Source organism: Electrophorus electricus, chromosome 5, assembly GCF_013358815.1.
Source record: "Electrophorus electricus isolate fEleEle1 chromosome 5, fEleEle1.pri, whole genome shotgun sequence".
NCBI classification, from domain to species: Eukaryota; Metazoa; Chordata; class Actinopteri; order Gymnotiformes; family Gymnotidae; genus Electrophorus; species Electrophorus electricus.
Window position 1 is genome coordinate 21,605,477 of NC_049539.1, and position 27,328 is coordinate 21,632,804.

The following is a 27,328-nucleotide window of genomic DNA, read 5'->3' on the forward strand; positions in this document are numbered from 1 at the left end:
ATACAGTTAGGAAGAAAGCGCCAGTGCGTTTGCCATCACTACTTACCACGCTGTGCCAAGCAGCGTTCCTGGGTCCAACAAAAATCTGCTAAAGCAAATATCTTGTATACCATGTTAGTAATACCACTATTATTATAATTTTAAATCACTATATGAGATAATGAGACATTATGAAATGCATGTACATCGGCTCTGCTCCTAACCAGAGACATTATAATACAATAAAGACTTTGTCCTCCCTCACTGTCTATGCAATTAAACACACTAGCTAACTTTCTCCCACTACCTATAAGTTTAGAATCATCAGAACCTGGATGTAATCTAATAACCAATCAAATCATGTCTGTTTTTGAGACCTGGGTTAATATTATGACCAGGTGTGTATGACTTTGTGCATGGCACCTACTCCCCGGGATGGGTTTCATGTGGGCCGGTGCAGCACCTAATGATGGCAGATGTGCAATGAAAGTGAAAGTTTGGATTGATGTGACCGGTCGGAGAGAGTCAGTCAGCCAACCTCACACTCCAACGTGATATGAGAAACAGGAGGCCAAATTAACCCACTAGGCTTAGTGCACCTAATGGTACTGTTCACTTATGCATACTGTCAATGCCACAATACAGAGCATGGTAAACCTAGACTTCAGGTGACACTGTTTGGATGTTGTGCTTACTAATCTTAGCTGCAACAGTTATTTAGGTCATTATATCAGGTGATATAATCAGGTGATTACTGTCGGCCAAACAGAACTAATCCAAATTCTACCAATGCCAAAAGAAGATGACCTTAAGTTGACTGAGTAGTGAAGAGCAAATGAATCGAGTTTAGACAGACTAACAAACTGGGTATCTGACAAACATATAAAATAAGATGTTATTCTAAGTACAATATTCTTCTCATGAGAGGTTCTAGACTTGTAGTTACTTCTGTTTAAAATGACTCTCTGCTGAAATCAGTTTTTAACTACTGATCTCAGGGGTGGCATAAGAAGGAAAGGCTCAACAGATGTGTTCATGCAAATTTATAGCTTCTTTGTCTCAGTCTTAGGCTTTGATTGTGTCAGGCATTTACCTCAAGTTACCTTACAAAACATAAATTAATTCGATATAGTATTAAAAGAACAGAAAGAGGGAAACAAAACAACTGGAACACAAGAGCAAATTTTTATCACACTAATTTCACCTGAGCACTTAGTCTGCACATTTATAAATACAAAGGAGTATAAATACAAAGGAGTTCTTACAAACAATATAAAGCACACTACTAATTTTTCATATATTATCTGGCTTCTCCTACTACTAATTCAGAAGCACTTTGCTTGCACAGCTGATGAAGGACCTCAAAAACATTTCATTACTCAAAGACAAAACATTAGAGAATATTCAAAGAAAACAGATAATGGTTCAAGGCAGATATGACTATGCAATATTTCAAACATGTATGTGTAAATGATTTATTTCAAAGCTTAAGGTTTTGATCACAGATTCAAAATCAGGAGTGAAAGACAAATTACAGAAAATGTTTATTTGAGGATATGCTATTTAGTTTGGGAAGTTCATTGTATGGAAACATTCTGGAAATTAATGTATAGTCTATCCTGTCCTCATCTTGGTCAAGGCTGGTCAAGCTGCTTCAAGGCTGAGTGGAATCTTGATCCGCATCTGAGTATTTTTCTGTGCTTGGACTGAAATAGTTTACTCAAAGTGCTGAGCCCTTTGGATGGATTGGAAAAGTGCTGCTCATGGCCTGAGGGCTTGTAATCCGCAGCGTGAGGGTCTCCGAGCATCTCTCTCACCTTGGGTGAGGCGTCCTTGTTTAAGTAGTGATAGGGCTTTTTGCCACTGTTGTCACGTATGTTGCAGTTGGCACCATAATCACGCACCAGAACACTCAGGACTGATTCGTGGCTGTGAATAGCAGCCATGTGTAGTGGGGTGTAGCCGTCGTAGCCCTTGATGTTAACGTCAACCCCTGGCCCACCTTGCTGTGAAAGAAGAAGGATCTTGCGCACCATTTCACTGTTTCCTTGTTTAGCAGCCCAGTGAAGTACTGTGAAGCCAGAAATGAAGTTTCTCTTCTCTGCCAGCTTGATGTCCTGGAGCAGAAGCTGGCAGATTTGATCCTGCTGTCCTGCAGCACACTTCACAAGCCACTCATGTTCTCTTGGCCCTAGAGGGAAGATGGCTGACTGCTTTGTATCCACACCTGGTTTGGTGTCTTTGTTGACCCTTTTCAGGGCTGGTGAAGCAGGTGTCACAGAGTGCCTCTGCTTGGTCCTGGCTGATCTGTACAAGTCATATCCATCAGTCACTTCACTCAGACATGCTGCCACAGTCCTTTCAGTTCGTTCATGGGCCATCTTCAAATCTGCCGGAGCAAGTATCATTACTTCTGGATATATATAGAACACATATTGTATGTACTACATAGCCTAGGACCTTGTAATAGATTAATAATGCACTAATACTGCACTAAGTGGTATTGCATATTTTAAATGAGAGTTTTAGTCACTGCTGATCAGAGGATAAAAGCATTTTCAATAAGTCAGTTTTTGTCCCTTATTGTAAAGATTATTTAGTTTACTGTGTTTTTTTATACATGAGATTTAGATTAATCCTTTTAGAAAGGCAAGGCCAAAAAGCAGAAAAAATAATCAAATATCCATACCAACTGTAGGACGTTTTTTCCACTCTATCTTCAATTTTTTCAGATTCCACTTCTGCTTTCCTCTTTTGGTTTTCTTTATTAGGTCTCTCCTGGATTCCACCTCCTTTGTATCAATATATTCATTATCGATACCTCCAGCACACCAGCTCCAGAAACGCCTCATTGTTCGATCTGTCCTCTTCAGTGTCTTTCCACAGACTGATCTGTAAAGGTGTTCATGGGATTCCGCTCATGTGTGACATTATGACACGGGACATATGGGGTTCTAAAGTTCCAAGGGTGGAGATGAGTTGTTTTTCTTTGAATTTCCTAATTTAATTGCTGCCATAGCAACAACTGACAATGCAAACAGATATGTCATTAATGCAGCAACTCTAACAGGTTCCGCAACCTGGATTGATTAACCATGTATGGCTCACCACCGGAGACTGTGATACATATAACATTCCAAAGTGTACTTAATTCTGAGCAAAATCTAACTAGCCTCATTACTGCTGAACTATGAGGGCCTGTTTAAAGAGAAATCAGGGAAACTGTACTTTTACGTACATATGAAACATTTCCACATAAATAGCCTACTACTTACATTTGTGCATAATCATTTAAACTTGCATATACATGCACTTGCACATTCAATCATTGATGCGTAAACACAGAGTTGCACTATGCTTGTGTGTGTATGAGTGTGGCTGCTGTCACAGAACGTTCGCCTCCCGCGAGTCACAGGGTTTGGCCCGCCACGTGACTTGGGAGTATATGTTTATGGCCATGCCTGCACACACCTGTAGCTCATCTTGTTTGTGTATTTAAACCCTTGTTAGTGTGTACAGTATTGTTGATCATTGTTGGTGTAGCCTGTGGATGTCAAGATTAGTCTCGTTATTGTTAAACGTATTCATGTTCATGTTATATGTGAGTGCTGTTATGTTGTATGTAATAAATGTTCGTCCATGTCGATTGAGTCTGTGCATCCTGCTCCCTGCCCTTGGTACTCAGGCCACCTTGTTACAGCTGCGTGTGTGTAAAACAATTTTCAGGGTGCCGGAAGTCATTTCATTGTAACAGCAAGGCAGATATTTAACATGTGTACAGTGTGCATAATAGACAGAGGAAGACTGTTGAACTATTAATATTAGTTATGACAGTTATGACATTTGTGTAATACGTAGTGCTTTCTATCTATAAAGTAGTGCTTCTCTTAATGACAAATGTAACTGTTTTCCCATATATAATTGTGTGCTTTATATTGTTTGTAAGAACTTTTCTTCTCATTTAGAAATATGTGGACTAAGTGATCAGTTTGTCTTATTATTTAATATGCTCAGTCTCACTATTGTTGGCAGATTTCATCACATTATTACGAAGGTGGATACGTTATCTTATAATTATAAGCAGTGTGAGATGTGAAGCTAAGTGAATTACATGTGCAGAGTTTCTTTCTAACAATAGCCTGTTTTGTATAGGCCGGCTAGCTGACCACTTAGTAAAATTAAATGTGATTGCTGAGCTTGTTGCAGGTGAGTCATTTTAATTTGATTTCATTGTGTTTAATTTTTAACTCAGATGCATTCATCTGTACATTTTGTGTTCTAGCTGCAAGCTAACACTGACTTAAGCTGTTTTATAGTTAGCTTGAAATAACTGAGGTTCATCGCTGGGTGCTGTTCTTTTTTTTTTTTTTGTATTATTGATCAGGAAAAAAAAACTACAATGGATGAGATGGACGTTTTCTATGTATGATATGAAATTTGAGTATATCAGTGAATGTTACTCTGTAAATGTATAAGAATATGTAGATAAGATTATTATGAGATCATTATTTATAATCAAATGACTACACTATATGACAACAGCTTCTTTTAATTTATATATTTTATTATATTGTTATTATGTAAGAAGTTGTAACATTTACTGGGAGGTGCATGGCAGAGCGAGACATACCTCCTTTGGGCTTGCTAGCTGACCCCTCAGTGAAATTAAATGTGGTTGCTGAACTTGTTATAGTGTGGAAAATAAAAGGAAACCCCTTTTATCCACAACCTGGTGTGCATCATTGAGTGGGACGGAACACAGAGGTCCCACTAGCTACTATTTTACATCCCCATTCAACCTAATGACATTCTATATAATATAACTTTAGTTTCGAGCTAAATACCTACAATTAGATTATTTATTTCAGATCATATACTTTCAAATAAAACAATAAAGGATTCTGGTACTTATTTTTATAATGACTGTGAGACATTCTAGATACCACAGCATAAGCAGACGGACAAACCGATTATGGCACATGCTCTTGACCAACACAAACCTGACATATGATAATTTACATAGTGCTAGTTTCTACTTGAAATGTGTTACAAAGACACCTGTTGTTCTTATTCATTTGCTGCTATTCCGATATGCCTCTACCTTTATTTCCTTGTGTTTGTACTGACTGGGTCTATGAAAGCAGGGAGCAGGCGTGTGTGTCTGTCAAGGCCGTGTGCGTTTGGAAGCGCTCTCAATGTCCGGTTAACTGTAGAGATATTCAAGCCTGGTAAACTGTTGTCAGATATTCAAGCTTCAGTGTTAGACAGCAAACATTCCATTGGCCGAGGTTGTCCTGCAAATTACAAACGTTTAGTTTTAATTGACCTCATATGCAATCACAGCTTTATCAAATGAAAATTGAAAAAGAAAGAAAAAATGATGCATTTGGATAGCAGGTCCACATGTGAAGTACAGACTGCATGGATGAGTAAGTCCAAACTGCTGGCATGCATTTTGCTAAAGGCAGTGCGTGCAGGAAAACTGCTATTAGCACGTCCATCGTTTTTGAGGTGATTAACATTGCTTTTCTAAGACAGACATCTGTTTTGGACATCTTTTACTTTTAAATCCTATAAATGGTGACCGCTCCATATTATGTGCAATTATTTAAATCTGGATCTTAAAAACATTTTCCTTTGTGCAGGTTTTGATTAAGGATTACAGGTACAGCATCATTTTGTCTTGGCTGCTCATCCATCAGATAAAAATGAATAGCCCATCAAATAAATAGCAAATACCCGGTGTTGTGCAGTGAGCCCAGTCAGCCAAACCCTCTTTGTGAAACAGAAAATCTCAAGTTTGTTTCAACTCTAAGCCAACTAACTGAGTTTTCACTAAACCTGCTTTCTGATACAGGCCCCTGGTTGTACATTTTTAAGTGTTCTAAGTGTTCACTGACCTTTTTTGGCCAACAATGTGGATGTTTACTCAATATGCTTACTAACAGACATGATGAGTACAACTGTGAATTTGTGTGTTTTTAATTATTGTTAGACTGTGTTTGTCTATAATTGTGACTTAGCTCATCAGACCACTATAACAGCTTTGGCTAGGCAACAAAGCTGTAAAAGAGTGATGAGAAAACCAGCAAACAGAAGTGAAAGTAGAAGGAAGGGAAACACAAGGAAAGACCAAGGTAGCTTAAATGTTGTATTATACACAAACACGCACAAACGCACACACGCACGCGCACCCGCACACACACACACACACACACACACACACACATACATACATAATGGAGTAGCATCAGGAATAGAGTTTGTTTTTTGTTTTTTGCTTTTAATACCCAAAAAAGTCAATTTTACTTGATGCCATATAGAACTCATGGCACTGCTGTATATTCTCTCCTGTTCTCATGAATTTGCTAAGGTACTGTAGAGCAAGACCGTTGTGCTTTGTAGGTCATTAGAAGGACGTTGTAATAGTAGGTGTCATCATCATTGAATCTGATGCCCGAGGACATTATCAGCTCTTCACGATTTCAGCCTGTTATCACACAGCTGTAAATGATAGCGATGGCATGATACCAGTTTTTCTGTACCAATCCAATGTCAACATCCTGTGTTTTAATGTCAACCAATATCAATACTGATCTGATATTTTTTCATTAAAAACCTGCAACAGTAAACATGTTGGTGAATGGTTTGTTTTGGACCAAATAATCTTTTTTTTTTTCTTGCCTGATCTCTCTGGTCCCTCCCAAGGTAGTGCTGGGAAGGTCTCATCAATCTCCCCTCTGCTACTGGCCATCTCATCTCTGCTGATGTTCCCTGAGAAGCAGGTTATTCCTACTGAAAATGACATACAGACAAATTTCAAATTAGCCTAGTGTCCTCAAAGTAAGACCTATACTCCTAAATTTCATTGTACAGAATTAGCTAAAGTATAAAATGCATTGCCATTAAAGTATAGGATCACGACAGTGTAAAACATGTCTATATAAATCTGTGTTGAGATAAAGGGAAAAACACAAAGAAAAAAATAAGTCTTTCAAACCGGACGAATAAATGTCCAAAGAGTGAAATTCAGCACCAGGTGAAAGTTATAGCCACCAAAGATTAAACTTTTTTTTTTCAATCAATATACTTTAAACTAAATGGACCTCTACAAAATAACAAACCTCCATATAATAAATTTGTCAGTTAGCTGGTGCATTTGGACCTCACCATGTTTCTCTTGCACAAGCAGGATTTGATCTACTGCACTTGCACATGAACAGCAAAAATATATGAAGATATATTTTTACTAATTAGAGGAACAAAATAATGGAGCTATACATCACTCCCATTAGTCCATGGGCTACCATTAAAGGCTTGACCATTGTGGTCAGATACATGCTCTCTAGACTATATGATGTTTTGGAAACATCTTTTTAGTACTAATATATGGTAAATATGCATTTCATTTCATTTTCAGTTCACTGCAGTTCATTTAAAGTCACTCAGCAATCAGTCCCATGACATAACGGGTCATTAAACATTGTCAGTTTTTTCCAATTTAAGAATGATCATTAGACAAAAAATCTATACATTTAATTTCAAATGATCTGAAGTAAGTAAACAATTGACAATGCCTGTAACAAAAGATTCAAATAATGTTAAAGGTGTTGAACCTTCATGAATCATACTGGTCATACTGGTCAAATCTGATTATACTGGTTGACCAGTGTGGTTATTGCTCATGCTGGTCAACTATCTTGTTCTTATCTTATCTGAAGTGTGATGTTTATAGCTACATGCATACAAAATGTGATTTGAAATAAATAACAATCTAATTGTAGGTATTTTGGATTTTAATCATCATTTTTAAGGCTGCCTACAGCCTAGCATAAATAAATATGCACGAATAGGTCGGTCTTTCATTCTGTATCACGTATATCATAATAAAACCATGGTAACCGAAAAACTTACTTTTCACTTCCAAAAGACTTGGCGCTGATCTCAGAAGTCCATCTCCTCCCCGTGTCCTCTGCAAACAGCCATTCTGTTGTTGTGGCAAACTTCCATTGTGTTGTGACTGGATTTGCAGCACTTCTGAAGTTGCGTAAGTTTTCCTGAATTTGCACTGGGTTGTGTTGTCATTTTGATGAATTTGCTTTGTGTATTTGCGGCACGTTTGTGAAATGTATCACAAGTGTTGTCATTTTGATGAATGTGCTTTATGTATTTACAGCGCGATGGGTCTTCCTGGCAACCGTAGTGGGTGTGGAGCGTGAATCCACCTCCAACTTTGATGTAAATAATTTTTTTTTCTCTCTTGGGCTTTATGTATATTCTTTAGAAAGGCTCTTCTTTTGCCACGTTTTCAATTAAGCGCACATAAAAAAAAACACTCACCACATTCTACAACATTTCTTTTGGCCATCGATTAGGAGTGATGTTGGATACTGCCATTCCTGCCATACATACCAGTTTGTTGGAAAACCAAATCAGGTGATTACTGTCGGCCAAACAGCACTAATCTAAATTCTACCAATGCCAAAAGAAGATGACCTTAAGTTGACTGAATAGTGACGAGCAAATGAATCAAGTTTAGACAGACTAACAAACTGGGTATCTGACAAACATATAAAATAAGATGTTATTCTAAGTACAATATTCTTCTCGTGAGGGGTTCTAGACTTGTAGTTACTTCTGTTTGAAATGACTCTGCTGAAATCAGTTTTTAACTACTGATCTCAGGGGTGGAATAAGCAGGAAAGGCTCAACAGATGTGTTCATGCAAATTTATAGCTTCTTTGTCTCAGTCTTAGGCTTTGATTGTGTCAGGCATTTACCTCGAGTTACCTTACAAAACATAAATTAATTCAGTATAGTACATTAAAAGAACAGAAAGAGGGAAACAAAACAACTGGAACACAAGAGCAAAGTTAAATACTGATATTTGGGGATAGGTGATAATTGTCTTTTAAGCCATAATAGGTTGGAACATTTTTGTCATACTAATTTCACCTGAGCACTTAGTCTACACATTTATAAATACAAAGAAAGAGTTCTTACAAACAATATAAAGCACACTACTAATTTTTCATATATAAACTGGCTTCTCCTACTACTAACTCAGAAGCACTTTGCTTACACAGCTGATGAAAGACCTCAAAAACATTTCATTACTCAAAGACAAAACATTAGAGAATATTCAAGGAAAACAGACAATGGTTCAAGGCAGATATGACTATGCAATATTTCAAACATCTATGTGCAAATGATTTATTTCAAAGCTTAAGGTTTTGATCACAGAAATCAGGAGTGAAAGACAAGTTAGAGAAAATGTTTATTTGAGGATATGCTATTTAATTTGGGAAGTTCATTGTAGGGAAACATTCGGGAAATTAATGTAGTCTATCCTGTCCACATCTTGGTCAAGGCTGGTGAAGCTGCTTCAAGGCTGAGTGGAATCTTGATCCGCATCTAAGTATTTTTCTGTGCTTGGACTGAAATAGTTTACTCCAAGTGCTGAGCCCTTTGGGCGGATCTGAAAAGTGCTGCTCATAGCCTGGGGGCTTGTAATCCGCAGCGTGAGGGTCGCCAAGCATCTCTCTCACCTTGGGTGAGGCGTCCTTGTGTAAGTACTGATAGGGCTTTTTGCCACTGTTGTCACGTATGTTGCAGTTGGCACCATAATCACGCACCAGAACACTCAGGACTGATTCGTGGCTGTGAATAGCAGCCATGTGTAGTGGGGTGTAGCCGTCGTAGCTCTTGATGTTAACGTCAACCCCTGGCCCACCTTGCTGTGAAAGAAGAAGGATCTTGCGCACTATTTCACTGTTTCCTTGTTTAGCAGCCCAGTGAAGTACTGTGAAGCCAGAAATGAAGTTTCTCTTCTCTGCCAGCTTGATGTCCTGGAGCAGAAGCTGGCAGATTTGATCCTGCTGTCCTGCAGCACACTTCACAAGCCACTCATGTTCTCTTGGCCCTAGAGGGAAGATGACTGACTGCTTTGTATCCACACCTGGTTTGGTGTCTTTGTTGACCCTTTTCAGGGCTGGTGAAGCAGGTGCCACAGAGTGCCTCTGCTTGGTCCTGGCTGATCTGTACAAGTCATATCCATCAGTCACTTCACTTAGACATGCTGCCACAGTCCTTTCAGTTCGTTCATGGGCCATCTTCAAATCTGCCGGAGCAAGTATCATTACTTCTGGATATATATAGAACACATATTGTATGTACTACATACAGCCTGACAAGAGCCTAAAACCTTGTAATAGACTAATAATGCACTAATACTTCAAGTGGTGTTGCATATTTTAAATGAGAGTTTTAGTCACTGCTGATCAAAGGATAAAAGCATTTTCAATAAGTCAGTTTTTGTCCCTTATTGTAAAGATTATTTAGTTTACTGTTTTTTTATACATGAGATTTAAATTAATCCTTTTAGAAAGGCAAGGCCAAAAAGCAGAAAAAATAATCAAATATCCATACCAACTGTAGGACGTTTTTTCCACTCTATCTTCAATTTTTTTAGATTCCACTTCTGCTTTCCTCTTTTGCTTTTCTTTATTAAGTCTCTCCTGGATTCCACCTCCTTTGTATCAATATATTCATTCTCGATACCTCCAGCACACCAGCTCCAGAAACGCCTCATTGTTCGATCTGTCCTCTTCAGTGTCTTTCCACAGACTGATCTGTAAAGGTGTTCATGGGATTCCACTCATGTGTGACATTATGACACGGGACAGAGGGGGTTCTAAAGTTCCAAGAGTGGAGATGAGTTGTTTTTCTTTGAATTTCCTAATTTAATTGCTGCCATAGCAACAACTGACAATGCAAACAGATATGTCATTAATGCAGCGACTCTAACAGATTCCTCAACCTGGATTGATTAACCATGTATGGCTCACCACCGGAGACTGTGATACATATAACATTCCAAAGTGTACTTAATTCTGAGCAAAATCTAACTAGCCTCATTACTGCTGAACTATGAGGGCCCGTTTAAAGAGAAATCAGGGAAACTGTACTTGCACATACATATGAAACATTTTCACATAAATAGCCTACTATTTACATTTGTGCATAATAATTTAAACTTGCATATACATGCACTTGCACATTCAATCATTGATGCGTAAACACAGAGTTGCACTATGCTTGTGTGTGTATGAGTGTGGCTGCTGTCACAGAACGTTTGCCTCCTGCGAGTCACACGGTTTGGCCTGCCACGTGACTTGGGAGTATATGTTTATGGCCATGCCTGCACACACCTGTACCTCATCTTGTTTGTGTATTTAAACCCTTGTTAGTGCGTACAGTATTGTTGATCATTGTTGGTGTAGCCTGTGGATGTCAAGATTAGTCTCGTTATTGTTAAACGTATTCATGTTCATGTTATATGTGAGTGCCGTTATGTTGTATGTAATAAATGTTCGTCCATGTCGATTGAGTCTGTGCATCCTGCTCCCTGCCCTCGGTACTCAGGCCACCTCGTTACAGCTGCGTGTGTGTAAAACAATTTTCAGGGTGCCGGAAGTCATTTCATTGTAACAGCAAGGCAGATATTTAACATGTTTACAGTGTGCATAATAGACAGAGGAAGACTGTTGAACTATTAATATTAGGACAGTTATGACGTTTGTGTAATACGTAATGCTTTCTATCTATAAAGTAGTGCTTCTCTTAATGACAAATGTAACTGTTTTCCCATATATAATTGTGTGCTTTATATTGTTTGTAAGAACTTTTCTTCTCATTTAGAAATATGTGGACTAAGTGATCAGTTTGTCTTATTATTTAATATGCTCAGTCTCACTATTGTTGGCAGATTTCATCACATTATTACGAATGTGGATACGTTATCTTATAATTATAAGCAGTGTGAGATGTGAAGCTAAGTGAATTACATGTGCAGAATTTCTAACAATACCCTGTTTTGTATAGGCTGGCTAGCTGACCACTTAGTAAAATTAAATGTGATTGCTGAGCTTGTTGTAGGTGAGTCAATTTAATTTGATTTCATTGTGTTTAATTTTTAACTCAGATGCATTAATCTGAATATTTTGTGTTCTACCTGCAAGCAAATGCTGACTTAAGCTGTTTTATAGTTAGCTTGAAATAATTGAGGTTCATCGCTGGGTGCTGTTCATTTTTTAATTTTTTTTTGTATTATTGATCAGGAAAAAAAAACTACAATGGATGAGATGGACGTTTTCTATGTATGATATGAAATTTGAGTATATGAGTGAATGTTACTCTGTAAATGTATAAGAATATGTAGATAAGATTATTATGAGATCATTATTTATACTCAAACGACTACACTATATGACAACAGCTTCCTTTAATTTATATATTTTATTATATTGTTATTATGGAAGAAGTTGTAACATTTACTGGGAGGTGCATGGCAGAGCGAGACATACCTCCTGTGGGCTTGCTAGCTGACCCCTCAGTGAAATTAAATGTGGTTGCTGAACTTGTTATAGTGTGGAAAATAAAAGGAAACCCCTTTTATTCACAACCTGGTGTACATCATTGAGTGGGACGGAACACAGAGGTCCCACTAGCTACTATTTTACATTCCCATTCAACCTAATGACATTCTATATAATACAACTCTAGTTTCGAGCTAAATACCTACAATTAGATGATTTATTTCAGATCACATACTTTCAAATAAAACAATAAAGGATTCTGGTACTTATTTTTCTAATGACTGTGAGACATTCTAGATACCACAGCATAAGCAGACGGACAAACCGATTATGGCACATGCTCTTGACCAACACAAACCTGACATGATAATTTACATAGTACTAGTTTCTACTTGAAATGTGTTACAAAGACACCTGTTGTTCTTATTCATTTGCTGCTATTCCGATATGCCTCTACCTTTATTTCCTTGTGTTTGCACTGACTGGGTCTATGAAAGCAGGGAGCAGGCATGTGTGTCTGTCAAGGCCATGTGCGTTTGGAAGCACTCTCAATGTCCGGTTAACTGTAGAGATATTCAAGCCTGGTAAACTGTTGTCAGATATTCAAGCTTCAGTGTTAGACAGCAAACATTCCATTGGCCGAGGTTGTCCTGCAAATTACAAACGTTTAGTTTTAAATGACCTCATATGCAATCACAGCTTTATCAAATGAAAATTGAAAAAGAAAGAAAAAATGATGCATTTGGATAGCAGGTCCACATGTGAAGTACAGACTGCATGGATGAGTAAGTCCAAACTGCTGGCATGCATTTTGCTAAAGGCAGTGCGTGCAGGAAAACTGCTATTAGCACGTCCATCGTTTTTGAGGTGATTAACATTGCTTTTCTAAGACAGACATCTGTTTTGGACATCTTTTACTTTTAAATCCTATAAATGGTGACCGCTCCATATTATGTGCAATTATTTAAATCTGGATCTTAAAAACATTTTCCTTTGTGCAGGTTTTGATTAAGGATTACAGGTACAGCATCATTTTGTCTTGGCTGCTCATCCATCAGATAAAAATGAATAGCCCATCAAATAAATAGCAAATACCCGGTGTTGTGCAGTGAGCCCAGTCAGCCAAACCCTCTTTGTGAAACAGAAAATCTCAAGTTTGTTTCAACTCTAAGCCAACTAACTGAGTTTTCACTAAACCTGCTTTCTGATACAGGCCCCTGGTTGTACATTTTTAAGTGTTCTAAGTGTTCACTGACCTTTTTTGGCCAACAATGTGGATGTTTACTCAATATGCTTACTAACAGACATGATGAGTACAACTGTGAATTTGTGTGTTTTTAATTATTGTTAGACTGTGTTTGTCTATAATTGTGACTTAGCTCATCAGACCACTATAACAGCTTTGGCTAGGCAACAAAGCTGTAAAAGAGTGATGAGAAAACCAGCAAACAGAAGTGAAAGTAGAAGGAAGGGAAACACAAGGAAAGACCAAGGTAGCTTAAATGTTGTATTATACACAAACACGCACAAACGCACACACGCACGCGCACCCGCACACACACACACACACACACACACACACACACATACATACATAATGGAGTAGCATCAGGAATAGAGTTTGTTTTTTGTTTTTTGCTTTTAATACCCAAAAAAGTCAATTTTACTTGATGCCATATAGAACTCATGGCACTGCTGTATATTCTCTCCTGTTCTCATGAATTTGCTAAGGTACTGTAGAGCAAGACCGTTGTGCTTTGTAGGTCATTAGAAGGACGTTGTAATAGTAGGTGTCATCATCATTGAATCTGATGCCCGAGGACATTATCAGCTCTTCACGATTTCAGCCTGTTATCACACAGCTGTAAATGATAGCGATGGCATGATACCAGTTTTTCTGTACCAATCCAATGTCAACATCCTGTGTTTTAATGTCAACCAATATCAATACTGATCTGATATTTTTTCATTAAAAACCTGCAACAGTAAACATGTTGGTGAATGGTTTGTTTTGGACCAAATAATCTTTTTTTTTTTCTTGCCTGATCTCTCTGGTCCCTCCCAAGGTAGTGCTGGGAAGGTCTCATCAATCTCCCCTCTGCTACTGGCCATCTCATCTCTGCTGATGTTCCCTGAGAAGCAGGTTATTCCTACTGAAAATGACATACAGACAAATTTCAAATTAGCCTAGTGTCCTCAAAGTAAGACCTATACTCCTAAATTTCATTGTACAGAATTAGCTAAAGTATAAAATGCATTGCCATTAAAGTATAGGATCACGACAGTGTAAAACATGTCTATATAAATCTGTGTTGAGATAAAGGGAAAAACACAAAGAAAAAAATAAGTCTTTCAAACCGGACGAATAAATGTCCAAAGAGTGAAATTCAGCACCAGGTGAAAGTTATAGCCACCAAAGATTAAACTTTTTTTTTTCAATCAATATACTTTAAACTAAATGGACCTCTACAAAATAACAAACCTCCATATAATAAATTTGTCAGTTAGCTGGTGCATTTGGACCTCACCATGTTTCTCTTGCACAAGCAGGATTTGATCTACTGCACTTGCACATGAACAGCAAAAATATATGAAGATATATTTTTACTAATTAGAGGAACAAAATAATGGAGCTATACATCACTCCCATTAGTCCATGGGCTACCATTAAAGGCTTGACCATTGTGGTCAGATACATGCTCTCTGGACTATATGATGTTTTGGAAACGTCTTTTTAGTACAAATATATGGTAAATAGGCATTTCATTTCATTTTCAGTTCACTGCAGTTCATTTAAAGTCACTCAGCAATCAGTCTCATGACATAACGGGTCATTAAACATTGTCAGTTTTTCCCAATTTAAGAATGATCATTAGACAAAAACTCTAATCTATACATTCCATTTCAAATGATCTGAAGTAAGTAAACAATTAACAATGCCTGTAACAAAAGATTCAAATAATGTTAAAGATGTTGAACCTTCATGAATCTGTCCATAGCCATGAGGACATAGAGGTTCCCGGTATTGGTGGTAGGAAAAGGGCCAAGGACAGACGATGGTGACTGTCTCCATGGATACACTAAAGCAGAGAGACTGAAACAGGGTCTTTCCTCAGTCTTGCACACCTGGGGCACACGGTTGCACTGCAGCACCAGGTAGGCGGCAGGCGGAGCTGGGCACGCAGCTCTGCTCTCTAACTTATGTAAGGTTGCCCTCCTGATGAGCAGCGGATTGTGGCAGCTCAGGTCTTGCTGGTGCCGGGAAGCTTCGATCTTGGAGTCATGCTGGCGGTCTGACTTTAGGCTCTCCAGGTCCTGGTAGAGGACCTCACCCACTTCTGGCCTGGTGTAAAATGTGGAGTTCACCTCACTGTCCTTGTCTTGCACCTTTCCTGGTACTTCCCTGACATGTTTGTGGGGGACATGCAGGGTCACACCAGGCTTGGGGCTTTTTTGTTTGAAAGCAGGCAGCTTTGGGTGGAGGGTGGGTAGCCCTGAGATGGATAGAGCTGGTGGAATGTGATCAGCCTTCACACCCACACCAACGCTCTTGGTGTCTGGCTCTACAACCAGAGAAGGGAATTGAGTGTGGCTGCATCACTGACCTTCAAGGAGTCTGCCTGTTGACTTTTCACCATTTTTTCCATCGGTGGCCTTTGGCAGTGCCGCTAATCTTGTGCCCTTGCCGGACTTTCTCAGGTTTTGAGAGACTTGTGGTTTATATTCCTTCCTCTGGGGGAAAATCTCTGGGAAATGGTGGCTGCTTTCTCCCCTGTGTGAGTCAATAAAACGAAAAGGAGAATATTCGGGTTTACCATTGCCTCCGTAGGTCTGTTGGGTGGAGCTGGGATGTTCTTCACATCAGGGAAAACATTCTTCTTTGTACTTCCAGCTCCCCTCATGGTGATCTCACTGGGGAAAACTAGAAAATATATTAAATCTTTAAATACTTTATAAATAAACATTAAATTATACCTCTATAAACTTGTATTATTCTATGCAACATTCTCTTAATGCAAATAACACATACATAAAAAAGATAGTACAAAGTACATAGTACAAAAAGTGCATATTAATAATAGTGATCATTTTGATATTATTTGAAGTTTAGCAATTGATATCCCACTAAATATATATTAATACACATTCTCTGAAATTAAACTATACAGCATTCTCCTTATCTAGGCTAAACAACACATAAATAAAACAGAAATATTAAATAATTTGTAAGTATATTTGCCCTCTCAGTGCCCATGGACCACCAGATCTACACCTTTACCTAAGATGGGAAGTAGTTAATAAAATGCCTGACTGAGTCTTGAACCTTTACAGAAAGGTTATTCCAGTGTGGGAGCTTTATTGGAAAAGGCTCTGCCGCCTGTGGTAGATTTTCTTATTCTTGGTATTAGTAAAGAGCCCCCACCTTTTGATCTAAGCAGATGTGGTGCATCGTAATGCACTAGGAGTTCTCTAGGTACTGTGTGGCATACCCATTCAGTGCTTTGTAGTTCATTAGAAGTATTTTATAATCAACATGAAATTTTACTGGGAGCCAATATAAAGTAGCTAAAATAGGAGTGATGTGATCAAATTTTCTAGTTCTAGTAAGAACTCTGGCTGCTGCATTTTGAACTAGCTGAAGCTTGTTTAGGCACTTAATGGTACAGCCAGATAGTAAACCATTACAGTAGTCCAATTCGGAAGTGGTACATGCATGGACTAGTTTTGTGCATCATGTGAGGAGAGCATGTTCCTAATCTTTGACATGTTCCTGAGGTGGAGAAAGGTGGTCCTAGAAATATTATTTACATGAGCTTCGAACGAGAGACTGGGATCCATAATAACTTTAAGATCTTTAACAGAGAAGATGTGATTGGGAGATCATTGAGGTTCACTGAGTAATTAGAGAGCAAGGACCTAGCTGTCTCTGGGCCTAATAAATGCACCTCTGTTTTGTCAGGATAAAGTAAGAGAAAGTACCTCAACATTCAGCATCTGATATCTTTTATGCATATGTCAATAATGCTAAGATGAAATAGGTCCTGTGGTTTGGCTGAGACATATAGCTGAGTATCATCTGCATAGCAGTGAAAAGTAGAACAGTGTTTACGTATAATGTCACCAAGAGGTAGCATATATAAAGAAAAAAACAAAGGTTCTACATCATTGTGGGAAACCATAACTAACATTGTTATATGCTGAGAAGTCTCCATTTATGTTAACAAAATGGTAGCGACTGGCTAGATAATCCCCTAATCCCAACAACATTTTTGAGTCTATGTAGTAAAATGATGTGATCTAGTGTCAAATAATATAAGCAAAGAGACATAACCCTGGTCAGAAGCCAACAACAGGTTATTGACTACTTTAATTAGTGCTGTCTCTGTACTATGATTAGGCCTAAACCCTGACTGAAAGACTTAGTTTATCTGATTCAGATTCAGATATGACCTTAGCTACTGAGCTACAGCTTTTTCTAGGATCTTGGAAATAAATGAAAGGTTTAAGATTGGCCAATAGTTTGACAGCTCACATTCTTTTGATAAATGGTCTAATTACTGATAACTTGAATGGTTTAGGAACATAGCCAATGTTCAAGGAGGAGTTTATTAAATTTAGTAAAGGTTCAGTTACTTCAGGTAGGATTTCCTTAAGGAAGTGTGAGGGCAGTGACTCTAGTAAGCAATTGGAGGATTTTGAGCACGAGATCAGAGATGTAGGTTCTGGGTCTTGGATCGGTGTAAAGGATTCTAGAGTCGTTTTGGCTTGGTTGTTTTGATCTCTAAGTAGCTGCTGGATGTCATGTTAATACTATTAATGTTATCTCTAATGTGCTTACTTTTCTCCTTAAAGACATTCATGAACTCATTACTACTCTGTGATGTTGTAATCTGAGTATTGGAGTGACTTTTATTTCTAAGTAGATGTGCAATTGTACTAAAAAGAAATATAGGATTATTTTGGTTATTTTCTATTAGGGTCGAGAGATAAGCTGTTGGAGTGTTCATAAGTGCTTTTCTGTACTTGAGAAGGCTCTCCTTCCATGCAAGCTGGAAGACTACAAGCTTAGTGTGGCACCATTTATGTTCTATTTTTTGAGTGTTGTACAAATTTTTGTCCATAATTCTTTTATTCTTAAGTGGAGCAACAGCAAAACTGGCCTAAGATCAGTGAAACAAGGATGAACTTGTTCTTTTGACATGCATTTGGGATGTGGTACATTAATTTGTCCACTAGAGGGGGGATGTATTACTGTAGATGTTTTAAAGGGCCAGCGTGTCAATGAATATTAACAACTTGAGTACAAAAGAGTGACCCCCCAGTCATGACCTGAACTTGTCATGTGATGGTAAAACCAAAAAAGGGCGCTTATTTGTTAATTTATTTATTCATTCTCTTGTTCTGTGTTCTGCCTGTCAGATGCTGCAGGGTAGGCCGTGGACCCAGAAGCGATAGAGACAGGTGTACTCTGGGTGACCCCAGTTACTGTGGACCGGTAGTTCCACCAGGCAGTACACCTCATTGGGAGACTCCTGCAAACAACACATCGTATTCTAATATATCACTACATACTACAATATTATATAACATTATAACATGGACACTATAACACTATAATACATCACACATAATCCCTTCACAAACACACATGCACACCAAAGACAATCCTTGTCCAAACACACACATGCACACACACGTGTGCTTGCACACAAACACACACTGTAATGCATTGTTCTTTACATATTTTCTGGAGGACAGAAAGAGCAGCAGTAAATGCTTTGTCAATATTTTATCATCAAAATATCCATATTTTACAGCATAATATAAAACACATAAGTATTGTACTTATACAAATACTGCACACATACCTACTCAGTTATATGTACAGCAGATATTGCTTATAGTTGTGTGTGTGTGTGTGTGTGTGTGTGTGTGTGTGTGTGTGTGTGTGTGTGTGTGAATATGTAAAGTATATATAAATACATTAAATACACTAACACCAATAATACATTATTAATAATATTAACACTCCTAGCATTACAACAGTGCTAACATTATTGGAATAAAAAGTGATGTGTAAATATTTCCATCTTTCTGTGTTTTGGTGAGTGACTGTACAACTTTCTTACAGGAAGTTGGTAGATCTGGATGGGTTCTCTGTCTTGGTCATAAGTAAATGTTCCAAGAGGTTTTCCTTCCTCGTTTTCATGTGTCAGTCCAAGGGAAGTGCAGGAGTGTATATGAATGTGAAGACATTACACCTTGGAACCCCTTAAACAGGAGCAGCTCTATCAAGAGATGACATTATTAATTAAAACTATTAATTAAAACTATTATTGTGCTTTCATTGGCTACATTTATTTAACATTGGTTAAAATACACTATTTTAAAAACCCACACAGCATAATGCATAAAATTAGATGCACATGCATAACAAAATCATTACAGCAGCCTCAGGCAACATTGGTGTTGTGTGTGTGTGTGGGTATGTGTGTGTTTTTATGACTCACATGAACGGTGAAGTCCTTTGGAGTGCTGTTTATGTGTCCAGTGGGTGACACGTTACGAGGGATGTGTTCCAAGGTAACGTGGGTAATCTGGACGGGGTAGGACAGAGCGATAACCAGGAAACTTTGGGAACCACGGACCGCCCGGCAGTTAACAGGGTAGACCTCAGGCTGGAGAGAGAGAGAGAGAGAGAGAGAGAGAGAGAGAGAGAAGAATTTTGAAACAGTAGGTTTATTATCAGTATGTGTTCTAGGACATAGGAGGCATCCAATAAACGTGTGTGGTTTCGATCCTGCAGTGACTCTTCAGCCAGTGAGAGTACTCACATCCAGAGGGGCTCAGACAGATGTGTGAAGGTGCGTGGGATCAATCAGTGTGCAACAGTTGTGCAGTGAGTAAGAGATACCAGTCCCATGCTCCTGTAAAAAATAACACACCTGTCACTAAAGCCCCTGTCAGTTACACACGTCACTAACATGCCAGTCATCAAAAAATCTGTTACCAGTACACCTGCTGTCATTTCCTAACTGCTACCAGCAGACCTGTCAGCTTACACTGCATCAGTACATGTGCGTTTCTGTCATTGTGCCTTTTGTGTGTTGAGTGCAAATTTCTTTCTCCACACGGGAGCTCGGACATGAGATGATTTGAGATGTAGTGACTCAGGAATGCAGACTCACTAAAACCCAGCAAGAGGAGGAAAAGGAGGAGAAGGAGAGCCTTCCTCACACCTGCACTGCGTCTGTGGAGAGACAGAGAGAGAACATGGCTATGCAGAGTGCAGAGTTGCATACACAAACATGCTCATATACACTCACGTACAGACACGCACATATACACGTTCACATGCACACACACGCATGTCCACACACAAATGTACCTGCTGAACAGAAAAACATCAAGCAGAGAGATTCCAGAGGTCAGACTGTACCATGCTGTTCCCATCAACAAGTAGAGCACTGCAAAGGCACGAGCTAAACAAACAAACAAACAATACATCATTCAAACAGGTGATAATGATGATGATAAGGTCTGTTTAATATGGTGAGGAGTGAGCGCTTTTCAGAACCCAAACTCTGCCTCAGCTGAAGCCTGAACAGAACCTGAGAGAAGTTAGATTCTCTGTCTAACTGTCTCTCTCTCTCTCTCTCTCTCTCTCTCTCTCTCTCTCTCTCTCTCTCTCTCTCTCTCTCTCTCTCTCTCTCACACACACACACACACACACACACACACACTCACTGGACTCTGTGCTCTGTGGGTAGTCGCCATCCTCTGATGAGGATTTTCCTGAGGAGAAGTTTGCTGGCTCTGTGACAAGGTGGGGAGGAGATGATGCCTTTAGCTGCTCCAAAGCTGCCTGGAGGCTGGATCTCAGATGGAAAATCTGACGCTGGTGCTGAGAGTTGATACTGGGGGGACAAAATGCAAAAAGTCCTAAACATTCGCGCAATAAGTGGTTTAATGAGTGAGCTGAGATAAAGGAAGAGAAAAGGCCCTCTTACTTCTTCACTTTAACTCGCAGTGCCTGCATATTTCTTTGAAGTGTCTGCACACACAAAAACACAAATACACACACAGTCATTTCAGAGAATTATAGCTGATATTGGTGCTGTCAAACCCTTATTTCCATTTTTTACATTTTTAGTTCAAGTGCCAATTCATTACAGTAATTTACAAGTACTGAAAGTAATTCTCTGGCTGGTATTGTCATCTAAGTGATACATTATTTTTTATTTCAGGATATCTTGCTTTACTCATTTGTTATGTATTCTGTATTCTGCTGGGTGATACTGTAGAGTGATTTTATTATATTGTACACCTGACAGTCCACACCATTCATTTGAAAAACAATCCTTTGTGCTCCACTGAATTATTATGACGCTCTCCCTCTCTGACTCTCATATTCTTTCTCTCACTCTTTTCCTCTCTCTCTCTCTCTCTCTCTCTCTCTCTCTCTGTCTCTCATTTTCTCACCAGCATGGCCTCCATGTTTCTCGCTCTGTCCTCAGACCACTTCATCATCTCGTCCCTGATAGCTGACAACTTCACACTGAGCACATGATTCTGCAGGCAGCACCAGAGAGAGAGAGAGAGAGAGAGAGAGAGAGAGAGAGAGAGAGAGAGAGAGAGAGAGAGAGAGAGAGAGAGAAGAATGTTGAAATAGTGGATTTATTACCTGTGAGTAGTATAAAACAGTATTTTTTCTAGGACATAGGAGGCATCCAATAAACGTGTGTGGTGTCAGTCCTGCAGTGACTCTTCAACCAATGAGAGTACTCACATCCAGAGGGGCTTGGACAGGTGTGTTGAGCTGCGTGGGATCAACTGTGGTCTTTTCTTCAGTGTCTAACATTTGAGTACTGACAAAGGGGTACCAGTACCATGCTCCTGTAAAAAATAACACACCTGTCACTAAAGCCCCTGTCAGCTACACACGTCACTAACGCTGTAGTCATCAAATCATCTGTTACGAATACAGCTGCCGTCGTTTACTAACTGTTCCGGCACACCTGTCAGCTTACACTGCATCGGTACATGTGTGTTTCTGTCTTTGTGCTTTTGGTGTGCTGCATGTAATTTTTTTTCACCACACAGGAGCTCGGACATGAGATGACTTGAAATGTAGTGACTCAGAAAAGCAGACTCACCAAAAAGCAGCAAGAGGAGGAAGAGGAGGAGGAGGAGGATAGCCTTCCTCACACCTGCAGTGTGTCTGGGGAGAGACAGAGGGAGAACATAGCAATGCAGAGTACAGAGTTGTCTATACAAACACAAACATGCACATACACACTCGTGTACACACATATACACATTCACATGCACACACAAACTTACCTGCTGAGCAGAAAAACATCAAGCCGAGAGATTTCAGAGGTCAGGCTGTGTCATGCTGTTCCCAGCCACCAGTACAGCAATACAAAGGCACGAGCTAAACAAACAATACATCATTAAAACAAGTGATAATGATGCTTTTTCCACAGTAACCACAAAATACAGCAGAAGGTAAACGTTTCATGAAAACATGGGACAAGCTGATGCTACTGCAGTACTAATTTACTACTGCTTTAGCATTGTTTTAGTATAGCTATAGTATAGTTTTAAAATAGCTTTAGTATAGCGTTAGTGCCGCTTTAACACTGCTTTAGTAACAGTTCAATGAAGTACAATGAAGCAAATTCAATCTGACTAGGGGAGTTGGAGGTGGAATTTAAATATCTGGTGCGCAAGAGGTATATGATGAGTATTAGGTATATGGTGAGTATTAAGTAAATTAATTGATGTATTGACAATCTGTTTAAAAAGTTTATTACAGTAATACTAATTTAGTACATACATGGCTATAATACATACAGACTTCCATGAGTGTGTGTGTGTGTGTGTGTGTGTGTGTGTGTGTGTGTGTGTGTGTGTGTGTAAGAAAAAACACTGATTATAGCTTCTCATAAACTGGTTATAAACAGTTGAATATGACATCAGCACTGACCTGTAAATTCGGCCTCCGTGATGAGCTCACTGGTGTATGGGCCATGTGATTGGCTGAGGCTGCCATCATGGCTTGAGGTGTGGGAGGACTTGACCAGCCTGCGGTTGCCTGCCTTCCTCTTAAAGACCCTGCAGAGAAACAGAGACAGAAACAGAGAAAGAGGAAGAGGCAGAGGCAGAGAAATAGGGAGGGTGAGAAAGAGGCTGATGTACACCAAATACACGTGCACTCCTACACACACACGTGTGTATGCACACACACCTGAAGGGGGTCTCTTTGTAAGAGATGGGTCGAGTAGATCCATTAGAACAGGTTCCTGCAGCGTCATCATCGTGGGGGTAGTACCCACTTGTTAGTAAACGTGCACTGCGCCTTGACATCTCTGCAAGAAGAGACAATTAATTAATCAGTCAATCAATCAGTCAGTTAAAAGGATCTAATGTTTTCATTTATTCATATAGGCTTTCCAGGAATATAGGCATGAAGTTCCATCTGAACGTTACATTAATGAATAGGACATACACTAAAATGTACTTACTAAATAATTCAATTTTATTTAAATAGCATGGGAGTCAGACTCAGAATCGTCCTTTGCTGCGATTCATGAATGGCTTCTCTGCAGGCTGAATAAGCGTGGTTTTCCTAGATAAGAATCTAGTCCTGGCCTAATCCAGAACTAAACAGTAGTGCCATCTCTGAAGTGTTGCGGTAGCGGGTGGTAGTGATGGGGGAGTGGCTAATGGTGGTGGAGGGTGGGAGGTGGTAGTGCTTGTGGTGAAGGGGAGGAGTGGGTGCTGGTGGGGGCAGTTCTGGGGGTAGATGAAAGCTTTACATGCACTTAGTTTGCTACTCACGTCATTCAATTTTGGTTTCACAGGAAGGCATTCAGTCAAATAATAGAGAATCTACCGTCCACTATAGCCAACTAGCTAACACAATTACAATAAATAATAATAACAAATAATAGAGAATCTACCACCTGCTATCGCTATCTAGCTAACAAAATAAAAATAAATAATGCTAACAAATAACAGAGACTCTACCGCCCGCTATAGCTAGCTAGCTAACACAATTACAATAAATAATAATAACAAATAATCAAGAATCTACCACCTGCTATCGCTATCTAGCTAACAAAATAAAAATAAATAATGATAACAAATAATGGTGAATCTATGGTGAATCTACCGCCCGCTATAGCTAGCTAGCTAACAAAGTGACAATAAATAATAATAACAAATAACGGTGAATCTACCGCCCGCTATAGCTAGCTAGCTAACAAAGTGCAGATAGCCAGCACAGCATTGTTCCAAAGCTTCTCCGCATCAACAACAAATAATTATCTAACCGACTTATTTTGCACAGCGAAATAGATTAATTAAAAGACGCAGCCTTTGAACAAAAGTAATGTGCGTGCAGAGGCAGATGAAAAGGCGATAGCTGTCCAGGATGGGGTTTGACAGTTGCCAAAAACTCCTCCTTTTGCGTCGCATTTGGTTGCTTTTAAATGATCAGACTGGCACGACATTAACGCGCTTAATCTAATAACGCTCGCTCCCTAACGGTGGAGTATAAAGGAACTGCACATGCAAAGGTTTACAGAATCTAAACTAATTTTTCTTTCTTGTAGGGGCAGGAATATTTTGAATTTCAAAGTAATTGCATTACGACTCTGTTTACTTTATAGAACATTCGCTATCGGTGGTATCCAAATTACACGTCAAAATGTATTGGATTAAATATTTGTGATGAAGGATTTAAAATGTATACAATCTGAACACATTTAGTGCAGTACTTTTTAGTGCACGTACCTTTCACTGTAGCTTTCAACTGGGTTTGTTATCGATAAAATCACCGACAAGAATGAAGATTGTTTAGTGTTTTGGTTTAAATGCTTAGCACATATTATATTGTTGCGTGACTTAGTTTACTACGTAATAATGATCAGTTACACAAAAACTCGGTATCTCAGGCAACTTTAGAACCTTTGAGAGTGCATACAAGAATTGAATAAATGAAATATACTAGGTTTTATTTCTCTTGAATAATTTCTGTTAAAATAGGATGTAACATTATGAGTGGAATTATAAACAAAACAAAAGAAAAAAACAATGTTTACACAGCCTGTTGTTGGCCTACCCGACTCGGAAGAAAGATCAGAAACACCAGTTAGAGCTATGTGGAAGAGACTATTCTTTGCACTTTCAGCAGTCTTAGATGGCAAAGATTTGAATTAAGGTACTCCATTACCTTAGGTTAACTTAAATTCATTTGAAATTAATCTCACAGATGTCATTTTACCTGTCGCTCATCCGTAGATAGAAAATTGCCACATTTATGCATTTATACAATAATAGTATTTTGCTATTAAAATGAAATTATGCCATCATTGTTAGTCATAGCGTTTTGTTTGAGTTTTAGATTTTGTTCTTGACTGCAGGGATTCATCTTCAGGCCAAAGGTGAAAGTACGTTTTGACTCAGTGAGTGTGCACACACGTGTCTGTCCGTGTTGTTGAATGTGGCTCTGTGGGACTCCAGGTTGTGGCGCATATTTATGTTAGCGCATCCGTGAACCAGCAGTAAACACTGAGCCACTGCTCAAACTGAAGCTGCGGTTGGGACACCTGTCCCCGACTGATCAATTTTACTAGAAAGACCCATTTGTCCAGTAAGCAGGGCATGCTAGAGAGAGAGAAGGGTAAGAGGAAGTGCAGGTTTTTCTTTTTTTTTTTTAGCAGTGGTGCTGTTGGTGGTGGTGGGGGGTGTAGTTGGTGCAGATATGAGTTAAATAGATGTTGCTCATACCGTATATGAATAAAAATATGTTGTAAAAATTTTCCAGTGTGTAAAACCTTAACGATGTCACTGAAATAAGCAGTCTTCTTAAAACAGGACAGCCTGGACACTGAAGAAGAAACCACACAAAAAATAAACATTAATATGCAATTTGTTATATGATATACTGGAAGAACACTTTGAAAGCCAATACTGTGCAGTTAGAGAAGCTGACGAAGTGCAATAAAGACCTGGTTAACTGTAGCGATATTCAAGCCTGGTTAACTGTTGTCAGATATTCGCTCAGCAAACATTCCATTGGCTGAGGTTGTCCTGGAAATTACTAATTTTGTTGGCTTACATTACCTCATATGCAATCACAGCTTTATCAAATGAAAATGGAAAAAAAGAAAAAAATTATGCATTTGGATAGCAAGTCCACATGTGAAGTACAGACTGCATGGATGAGTAACTCCAAACTGTTGGCACGCATTCTGCTAAAGGCAGTGCGTGCAGGAAAACTGCTATTAGCACGTCCATCATTTTTGAGGTGATTAACATTGCTTTTCTAAGACAGACATCTGACATCTTTTACTTTTACATCCAATAAATGGGGACTGCTCCATATTCTGTGCGATTTTCACAGTTTTCACTAAACCCACTTTCTGAAACAGGCCCCTGGGTGTACATTTTTAAATCTAAATGTGCACTTACCTTTTCTGGCCAATACTGTGGATGTTTACTCACTGCGCTTAATAACAGACATGATCAGTACAACTGTGCATTTGTGTGTGTTTATCTATCAAGGTAGACTGTGTTTGTCTATAATTGTGACTTAGATCATTGTTAGATACTGGAGCCTTTCTGTCTTCAGGCACCCAACACAAGCTCTCTGCCTATCAGCCATGACATGACTGCTTGACCGCGAGCTGGTCACCCGAGGTCATCCACTCCCTCTTCTTGTCTCCTTTACCCCTCCCTTTCTGATCTCTCTTTCCCTGTCTCTCTCTAAGCACAGGAGTGGCTCGTGGCTGGCATGCGAGCAGCTTGTGGCTCGTTCATGCAGAGAACATCTAATCTTTACTAACCTTGTCTTTTTCGTTTTTACGTAGACCCTTAGAACATGCCTCACTTTTCCCCGTCATCCTGTAGATTTAGATAGTAGATATAGGACACATATATACTCTGTGCTTTCCTCAATA

The 27,328-nt window shown here is 39.0% G+C and overlaps 1 protein-coding gene across 1 annotated transcript in view; it reads left to right on the top strand.

Annotated features, from left to right (window-relative positions):
• LOC113569406 (NACHT, LRR and PYD domains-containing protein 12-like) overlaps positions 1-27,328 on the top strand; it is a gene marked incomplete at its 3' end in the record, with an annotated part of 457,338 nt that overhangs the window by 179,289 nt on the left and 250,721 nt on the right. The window lies entirely within an intron of this gene.